The sequence below is a fragment of the Nycticebus coucang genome, chromosome 20, assembly GCF_027406575.1.
Source record: "Nycticebus coucang isolate mNycCou1 chromosome 20, mNycCou1.pri, whole genome shotgun sequence".
In the NCBI taxonomy this organism is placed as follows: domain Eukaryota; kingdom Metazoa; phylum Chordata; class Mammalia; order Primates; family Lorisidae; genus Nycticebus; species Nycticebus coucang.
Window position 1 is genome coordinate 6822788 of NC_069799.1, and position 10391 is coordinate 6833178.

The window sequence follows — 10391 nt, forward strand, 5'->3', positions numbered from 1 at the left end:
TTACAGACCCAAACTGATGTTGATAGAGACCAAGTGATTTTCACCAAGGCACCAGGCTGGGGTGGGCACGGCCACGTGTCACTTCAGGCCGTCCAAGCTCAGTGTCCGTGCTCTGGAAGATTCCCCCTCTCATCCCGTCAGTGAATTTGTACTAGAAAGAAAGCCACAGTAACAATAAAATGGAATGTGGCCAGGAGTTTCTAGCAGCTGAACTTATATTCAGAAACCAAAGGCATGTTTCAGGCAAAAAAGCAAGGCTGGAATCTACACTCATCCTAAGTAGGCTCATTCTCGTGAGAGACGAGAGTGGGCTGTCCAGAAAGGGCATAGCCATTGCTAATACTATTTTCATAGTACATGGCTGCATACGTTTTAAAATTCTTTTCACACACGCAGCTCAGTTTTGTTCTGAATCTCTAATTCTTACCAAAGAGCATAGTGCTTCTTTGTCTGGATGACATTTGTCAAGAAATTTTGATTCTGAGCTTTAATAATCGTGTCATAGAGACAGAGGAAAATGGACCACAGTAAGATCGTAATTCTGTTTCTTCTTGGCCTTCAGTATCTGGTCATGAAGAAAGAGGTTACCTTTTGGTCCAAATGACAACAGATTGGGTTTCTCAGGCTGACATTCGTTTCAGTTTACACTTGCCTGCTGGAAGTTTGTGGTACATCTTTACCTGCATTTGAGTTCTTCATCACAATTTGGAAACAGGTGATTTAGAATCTCAGCCTGATCGAGGGTTTATATTTTAACTAAAACTTTCTCATTTGTTTCTATCTCGGCTAGAATTGCATCCACGTACTGGGAAGAGCAAAATGGGTTGTTGAGAAAGCGTCCCCTTTTCCCCCAAGCCTGTCTAGTGTCAGGGCTCAGGCCCCAGGGAAAGCACAGCTGCTGGTGGCCAAGGTGACGACATGAGAAGCCAGGGCGGTGTGTCCCCAGGCTCTTTGTCTTTTTGGTTCCATAGCAGTTCACTGAACAACGTAAGTTTAAAAAAACAGGGTGAATCTATAGGTTTTAGGGACAATTCTTCTTCATCTTTCAGTAATATGAAAGCAACCTCAAGACCTGAGATAAAACATTATTAAAAGAAAAAAATGAGACCACTTAGGAGTAAAAACACAGCTAAACAAAACATTCTCTAAAACCTTGCACAATTTTAAATGTAAATGCTGACACTTATTGGTATTTATCTATTGCCTACGTACTCTCCATCTGAAATATATTTTCCAAATGGCATACCTTGAGTCAGCATTAAAGGTCTTGTTCACCAGCTATTAAACAATGCAGCATCTGGGAAGCTTGGACCCTTTAACATGTATCTGTTTGTTTTTCAAGTGCAACATTGCCATCTACAGGCTGTAACATGACAAACTTCTACCACTGTTAAAGATTTGCTTGCAACCAAAATGAGGAATCACTGAGGTTGAAAATGTGTGTCCCAAAATCAGCCCTAGGTGCTGGTCCTGCCAGACTAGTTAATTATTCTGCCAGGCACTGTATTTTACAAGTTATCTCATAATCTTATAGCTAACTACCCCCCCCAAAAAAAGAATGCAAAGAATGCATTACTTAAACACCTAGCACCATAGCTTCTTTATCTTTAAAAACTGCATGTGGGCCTTACTCAAAGGCTGTACCATGATAAATGTTAAGCCATTACCAGAAGGAGGTGTTCAGGTGTTTAGCTGGCTATCCCTAATACCAAATTCTGTTAAAATTAACTGAACTGTGTTACCTAAATTTTCTTAGAGATTTCAAATAACAAATACACCAAATAGTATTTCTTATAGATTTTGAATAACAAGCAGAGCAAATAGTCTTCTCTGAGTACAAGAAAGCCACTGATAGCTGAGGTTACTTATGGACTCAAATAATCTAATCAGACTCCCTCTGTTCAGGTGACATGACAAAAGGGACGCTCAGTCTATTCTGCAAATGAAGAAATAGAGGCACAGTTAGGTGCTGACCTTGACTGTCTCACTTCACCGTCAGGCTGTCTTATTTTAGCAAAAGTGACAGAGGCAGGAAGAGGCAACATAACTCACTTTCTCCATATTGACACACAGACTGAAATATGAGCTAGGAAAAAAATATAGAATATACAAATGGTATGAAGAAGCTATTTTTGACTACTCGGTGTGACCTCAGTTCAGCTGAAATTGGAATTATAATATTTATGAGAAAAAGCTTGAACATTTCAAGGAAAGCTATTATGATTTTCTAGTACATTTCTATTCTCCTATCCTGGAGATATTTAATATTAGGATATATAATTAGCTTGCTCTAATTCTTTAATTGTGGCCTACCTAGACAGTGTTGGCAGTGGTATGACCCTACCATCTTGTGATTTTTTAAAAAAATAATCCCCACAGTAAAGAATGGAAATAATGTAAATTAAAGCAATCTTGATCATGTAAAAATGTACAAAAATGTACAAAACAGAAAGCATCCTATGAAGAAATGGTGTTTTGGTGACGAAGAAAAAGCCTCACTAAAACAAGAAAAACCTCAGTATCAGGAATTCATTTCCAGTGTTCCCTTTACAGCTTGTCATCACATATCCAAGCATTTCCCGTGTATATGTGCACCATGTTTGAGTCAAAAGATTAAAAGAAAAAAAAATCCAAACCATAAAGATAAACATTTTATCTGTAGTCCAGATAAAATGCAGTCACCAAATAAGAAACGAAAGCTTTAAATAACTAAATGAGCAGGTTTGCTCCAAAGGTAGTTAGTGTGGACTGAGGGATCAGTGTTTAGCCGAAGCAAGTGTGGTCACTTCCATTGAAAAGTGATAGGTAGCCGGCAGCCCCTTTATGGAAACTTCTTTCCTCCAGGTCCCCAATGACCCCAACATTGCCAAATCCAATGGGAAGTTCTTAATCTTCCCCTTATTGTACTTGATTTTTCCCTACTTTCTGAAACACTGTCTCCAGCTGGCTCTCAGAAGACACTTACTCTTCGTTTTCCCGGCCGTGGTCACATCCTGTGTGCCTGTGGCTGCTCCGTGCTCCCTCCCCTGGTGTCTGGGTGGAGATGTGCCCTCAGACGCTGGTCCTCGAGTCTCTTTTCTTCCTGTCTACCCAGAATATCTAAATGACCGTATTCTTCTTATGTGTTAAATATCACCTTTATGCTAATAACTCCCAAGAGTAGACATCAGCCCCAAATTTTACCTCAACTCCAGATTCTCGCATCTCCACTTTGATATCTAGTGGAGAATCTCACACGTGATCCGTTTAAAACAGAATTGTCTTACTCTTCTACACTTCCACACCTGGTCCTCTTTTAATGTTTTCCATCTCAGAAAATAACATCTTTTGGTTAATAAAATAGATATTTTCTGAATTAATTTATAAGTAACTAGTACAAAGAAAATAATAATGAGGGACTAAAATTCCATGCTTAAGAAAAAATTATCCCAGTAGAATGAAAAATATGAGAAATTTCTTATTGAACAGTAGAGCTCATAAGAAGGAAGTGACTTTTTAAAAAAAGGACCATCCTCCACACTTACCCTCACCTCACACAGCGCTTACACAGCATCCCACACTTAACAGGTGATTCATTATTTCAGAGCTGATTTAGGGACACCTGCCTGCCACAGAGTCCTGTACTCCATATTCAAACCGCCTAACTGCCAGCCCAGAAAGAGAGAGTCTCCCGCTGTTGCTGTCAATGCCCAAGGATGCGGGAGATTGATTTCTTCCCATTGTGGATGCTCCTGAGAAGTGAAGACAGCAACAAATGCTGGAAGTTAGACTGAGAAGGTCAGTGAGGATCCGGGAAGTGGGTTGTCTGTGCGTGGCTATGAGAAGTGTGGACTGACGATCACATCCAATCTTTAAAAGAGTTAAATGGAGGTAGATACGTATCAGTTCAACTCTTCAGTATTTTCAGTATTTTGAAAAATTACTTTTAAAATCAACTCTTTAGTATTTTCAGTATTTTGAAAAATTATTTTAAAAATCAATCCAAAAGCTGTCTGTCCATGCCAATCTTTTGGTCTGTACCAATGCTAAAACATGCGTAGAATGCAATACTGCAAAATTGCTCTGTGAAAAGGGGGGATTTTTGATGTTAAACATTTGAGGAAAACTGTGAAGTCTTGGAGAAACAACACAAAAATATATTAAAGTTTCTGGGACTTCCTTAAGTAAGGAAGTTCATTTAATTCTGTTTAGCCTCAGTTCATTTGGCCATAGACATGTCTTTATGTGGCACCCTACTAACATTCATCAAAACTGCTGTTCCCCAAAATATACCACGGGAAATCTCAAACTGCAAAATACCACATAGAAAGCCTTAGGAGGGGACAGCCAGGCCACTGGAATTATATGGTAAATTGGTAAAAATTATAGATTCTCTATTGTTTAAATTGGCAATTTTTTTTAAAACCCAGTAAGCAAAGTCCCTGTTCCACGTTCAGATATTTGGAAATGTGCTGAAATAACTCTAGAGTTTCCTACAGTCCTACAAATTTTTCAGAAATCTATAACCATGTTTAAAATACTTGGGATCAGGCGTCATAAGTGTTTTCTTATTCTGTGAGTAACTCAAAGCACTTTATTTATGACAAATAGAAAATCAGCTAAGTCTTCCAAATATACCTGAAAATCATCAAAATATAATTCTGGTATTAAAAGAAAGATTACCTTAAAAGTTATTAGATTTGAGGTGTACTTAGATAAAAGGTATAGAGATGTCATTGGCTGATAAATCTAGTGAAATAATAAAATCAAAACTGTGACTTTTGAGCTAAGAGAAACAATGTGTTGAGTTTAGTTGATAAAAAGATGCAGTAAGGGCGGCGCCTGTGGCTCAAAGGAGTAGGGCACCAGCCCCATATGCCAAGGTGGTGGGTTCAAACCCAGCCCCGGCCAAAAACTGCAAAAAAAAAAAAAAAAAGATGGAGCAGAAGATCATGGAAATAAATGGTCATTCCATAAAGCTAGAAAAAAGCCTTAGATCACATCCAGTTTTACCAAAGAAATTGCTATGATCGGGAACACCAAGAAACCAGAACGATTTCCAACCTTTTAAAGGAAAGAGAATATAAATATTCTCTTTGGTATTTGCTGTCACCTAAAGCCTTTCCTATCTAGCCTCAGCTTATCTACATTAAAAGGAAAAATGAAGCAAGGAAAATTTCAGTAAGGATGTTTTGCACGACGGAATGTACACATCTCCAAGCCTGGCTCACGGATACCCTGAGCTCCCTTTCATTTCCGGTGCATGTATGTGGTGATGGAGGAGGAATTTCAGGGTGGCAGGGTAGTTATGTTTATCATTTCTTCCTTAACAATAAGGAAGAATAAACCTATTCAGAGAGATAGACAGATATCAGCACATTGCTAAGTGCGTGGGGGTGAACTTGGCCAGAGCCTGTCAAGAGAGATGGAGAACTCATGAAAGCCCAGTTAGACAGTGATGTGTCTGATTAACTAGCAGGGAGGGGAGAGCCAGGCCATGGCTCCTGGAGCACCAGTGTAAGCAGAGGCGCGATTTGCCGTGTCTCAAAAGGGCTCCTTTTCTCTCCCAATTTGCTCACTCTCAGTTGGTGGGGGCTAGACTCAGACAAAATGTGAACCTTGTGAGAATTTCTCTCTAACACATCATCATTCTTCCCTCACGCGGGCGGCACAGGTTGTTTTATTCAGACCCTTTGTCAAGGCATTGAGGATTCTCAACAGGATGTGCCTGCTCAGGGTACAAGCAAGGCCAGAGCCCAAAAAGAAGAAAGGTTAAGAATTTTATATTTGAAATATTGTTGAAAACATCTAAGTAGTCAGCATGGAAGGACAAAAGCAAAATACTTTGGAGATTCTATGCATCAATCTGTCATTGGTGAGAGAGATAGGGAAAGAGAGAGAGAGAATCCTAGTTTCAATGCCTAAGAATGCTGCTGATGGCTGTAGCTGGCCCTGTGCAGAATGTCCATTAGCAGCCACTTCACTTTGGCGCCCACATACCTACCTTAGTCTTCTCTTTCATTAAAGTAAAATTGCCTCAACTCTAATATGAAGTTGTTGCAACTAACAGTTCTATTATTCTCCTAGAGAGTAATTTAGGAAACTAGACACATAGACACACGCACCTAAGTGTAACTCCTTTTTTTGTGCTTTATTATGCTTTGAAGATATTAACATTTTTTACAAATTGAAGGTCTGCAGCAACCCTGCATCTGGCAACTCTGTTGGTGCCATTTTCTAACAGCATATGCTCACTTTGTGTCTCTGAGTCACATTTTGACAATTCTTAAAATATTACAAATGTTTTTGTTATTACTCGGCTTTCGTGATCTGTGATCAGTGATATTGATGTTACTTTTATGATTGTTTTGGAGCACCACAAACCACTCCTATGAAGAGGGCAAACTTAATAAATGTTGTACACCTTTCAACTACATAACCAACCGGCTGCTCCCCCATATTCTCTCTCTCTCTCTCTCTCTCTCTCTCTCTCTCTCTCTCTCTCCTTGAGCCTCCCTATTCCCCTGAGACATGACAATTTTGAAATTAGGCCAATTAATAACACTACAAAGACCTGTAAGTGTTCAAGAGAAAGGAATAATGGCACCTCTCACTTTACATCAAAACGTAGAAATGATTAAGTGTGATGAAGAAGCCACGTCAAACACCAAGAGAAGCCAAAGCCAAACTGTCAGCTGGATCGTGAAGGTCAAGGAAAGCTCTTGAAGAGAACCGAAAGCGCCACCGCAGTGAACACACTAATGACTGGAGGAAGGCTCAGTGGTCTGGGTAGAAAACCAGGCCACCCACAACCTTTCCCCAGGCCACAGCCTAATCCAGATCAAGGCCCTAACTATCTTCTGTGTCATGAAGAGAGAGGGAAGAGAAGTTACAGAAGAAGAGTCTGAAGCTAACAGATGTTTGTCTGTTAAGGTTTAAGGAAATAACCATCCTGTAACACGAAAGTGGTGGTGTAGAAGCTGCAGCCAGTTGTCCAGAAGTTCTAGCTGAAATCATTACTAAATCTGGGTACACTAACAAGACTTTCAATGTAAAATTAGCCTTCATTTGGAAGAAGATACTATCTAAGAATTCCATAGCTAAAGAGGAGAAGTTAATATCTGGCTTCAAAGCTTCCAAGGACACCCCAGCTCTCTTTTCAGCTAGTGACATTAAATTGAAGTCAAGCCTCATTTACCATTCTGAAAATCCTAGAGGCCTTAAGAATTCTGCTAAATGTACTCTGCTGTGTTCTATAAAGGTAACCACAAGAGCCTGGATGACAGCACAACTGGTTACAGCATGGTTTACTGAATATTTCAAGTCCACTGTTGAGAACTATTGCCCAGAGAAAAAGATTTCTTTCACAATATTATTGCTCATTGACAACGCACCTAGTTACCCAAAAGCTCTGATGGAGAGTACAAGGAATATAATGCCTGCTAACACAGGATTCTGCAGCCTGAGGATCAGGGAGTAATGTCAAGTCTTATCACTACATTTAAGAAACGTATTTCATGAGACTATAGCCTAGACCGTGATTCCTGTAATGGATCTAGGTAACACAAGTACATTAAAAACCTTCCGGAAAGGACTGATCGTTCTAGACACCACTAAGAATATGCTTCGTGAGGGGAGGTCAAAATCTCAACTTCAACAGGAATTTATAAGAAGTTAATTCCAGCACTCGCAGATGACCTTGAGGGGCTCAAGACGTCAGTGGAGGAACTCACTGCAGATATGGTAGGAACGGCAAGAGAACTGGAGCCAGAAGTGGAGCCCAAAGACGTGACCCAACTGCTGCCAACCAACGACCGTATTTGAACAGGCGACAAGCGGGTCCCTACGGCTGAGCAAAGAGGTGGTTTCTTGAGATGGAAGCTACGCCTGGTGAAAATGTTGTTGAAATAACAACAGAGGATTTAGAATATTACATAAACTTACATGAGGGAAAACATAGCCAGGATTTAAGAGGATTGGCTATAATTTGAAAGTTCTGCTGTGGGTAAAATGCTCTCCGACAGCATCGCACACTACAGAGAAATCTTTTTCTGAAAGGAAGAATCAATTGATGCAGCAAACTTAAGTATCTAATTTTTAAAAATTGCCACAGGCACCCCAATCTTTAGCAACACCCCCCTTATGAATCAGCAGCCATCAGCAGGGGGGGAAAGATCCTCTATCAGGAAAAGATTATGACTTGCTAAAAGCTCAGAATGATCTTTAGCACTTTTTAATAGTACAATATTTTTAATTAAGGTATAGACACTTTTTTTAGAAATAATGCTATTTTGCACACTTAATAGATTATAGTATAATGTAACATAACTTTCATTTGCAGTAAGAAATCAAAAATTCTGTGTGACTCAGTTGATTGTGATACTTGCTCTGTCGTGGTGGTCTGGAAGCACCTGCGGTGTCTCTGAGGGGCCTGCTGGATGCATGAATTTTAAATTGTCCATGCTCCTTACCCAGAAATTCATCTTAAGAGCCAAATGTGAAATGTCTATGAACTAAAATATAATTAATGCACAAATATAAAACTGTCTCAGGAAATCTTGTTACTTACCAAATGGAGCACTATAGGTAGTATCATCCAACATTGAGCTTAGGAAGCCACAACCTCCCCAGGTCTGTCAATCAGAAATAGATGCAGTATAGGACTCTGGTGTCTACAAAACTGCAAGAAGGGGTGAGGAAGTCTAGGGACCACCGCCAATCCACCACCCAGGGTCACACCATCCTGGCTAGAAACCGGGGAGGAGAAAACACCGCTGCTTACACACCTGTAAAACTAGTAACTGCCACTGCAGCATGGAGTTTAACTCCAGCAGACACACAGCAGACCCCCTGACTGGCGGAGGCCACCCCAGCAGCAAGAACATGGCCTCCGCCTGCCTCTGACTCATACATTTCCTACAAGTACATTTCACTGGCAGGATCCAACTCCTATCCAGAGTGCCAGCAGTGAGGGAGGGGGGAGAGGCAGCATCTCTTACCAATCCCTGCAGTACAGCAAGAGCAGAACACAGAGCAGGAATAGACAGTGAGCATCACAGGACACCTTCCAGAACAAAGTCCTTCTAAATTATTCTCCAGGACAAACAGTAAAAAAGCCAAGTTTCATACCAAAATCATGTTAAAAACAGCATGTAACAGTATTATCCATCTGCAATCCCACTCTAAGGAAACATATAAATTCATACCTTAGTACATACTTACCTTATACTCACTTTTATTCAAATTAAAAGAATAAATCTCTCAGAAAGAATAAATCTCTTCTGTGCTCAACTTTTCCTCTTGATACTTTTCTTTTTTTTTTTTGTAGAGACAGAGTCTCACTTTATGGCCCTTGTTAGAGTGCCATGGCATCACACAGCTCACAGCAACCTCCAACTCCTGGGCTTAAGCGATTCTCTTGCCTCAGCCTCCTGAGTAGCTGGGACTACAAGCGCCTGCCACAACGTCCGGCTATTTTTTTTTTTTTTTGGTTGCAGTTCAGCCGGGCCGGGTTTGAACCCGCCACCCTTGGTATATGGGGCCGGCGCCTTACCAAGTGAGCCACAGGTGCCGCTCCTCTTGATACTTTTCTTATAAGAATAGTGGAGTTGACAGATTATTAGTCTACCAATTTAGGAATAAACTAAAACACTATCATTTGGCTCATTCATGTATTTATTTATTTAATAAATAGTAACTGGTTGCTTACCAGGAGCAAGGATTTTTCAAGTATATTTTTGACAGTGACGCTTCCACTAAATTGACTTAATTTTTCATACAAGAAGATAATTGCTTTTTACTGTAAGAATATAATCCATCAGTCATGTGAAATGGGATAAGTTATCTAAAACAATTAAAATATACATGAATTTGCATATTTTTTAGTTAAAGACTTAGTAGAGATTCTTGCAGGTTAGTCAGAATAAAATAATCAAGAAATTCCACAAAGGATGTAACAAATACAATTTATGAGGGAGGAATCAGAAATATTACAAAAAACAAAGTATGGCAAGAAATTGCTTAGAAGTAATTAAAATTTTGAAAGATTGTGGTAATGTGTATTTTTATTCTAAGATCTCTTGAAAATGCTACAGGAATGTTGTTCTTGCATAAAGGGAGTCCTGGGATACTTTCATTCTTTACACATATTAAGAGGCCTCAGTTATGGAGCAGGGGTGAGGAGGGGGGACAGAAAAGAGGAGCCAACTTGCCTGTCCATTGAGTGACCACTGAACCAATTTGCAGGGAACCACAGGGTTTAAATTTCCAGTTTTTTTATTTTTCTTTTAACAAGTTTCCCAGTTTGAGAGGTAAATTATATGATAATTCTAATTGGTGAGAAGAGTAAAAACACTGAGGTTATAAATAACATTAAGTTAACAGCATATGTAATGGAACATGCAGGGAGTGAA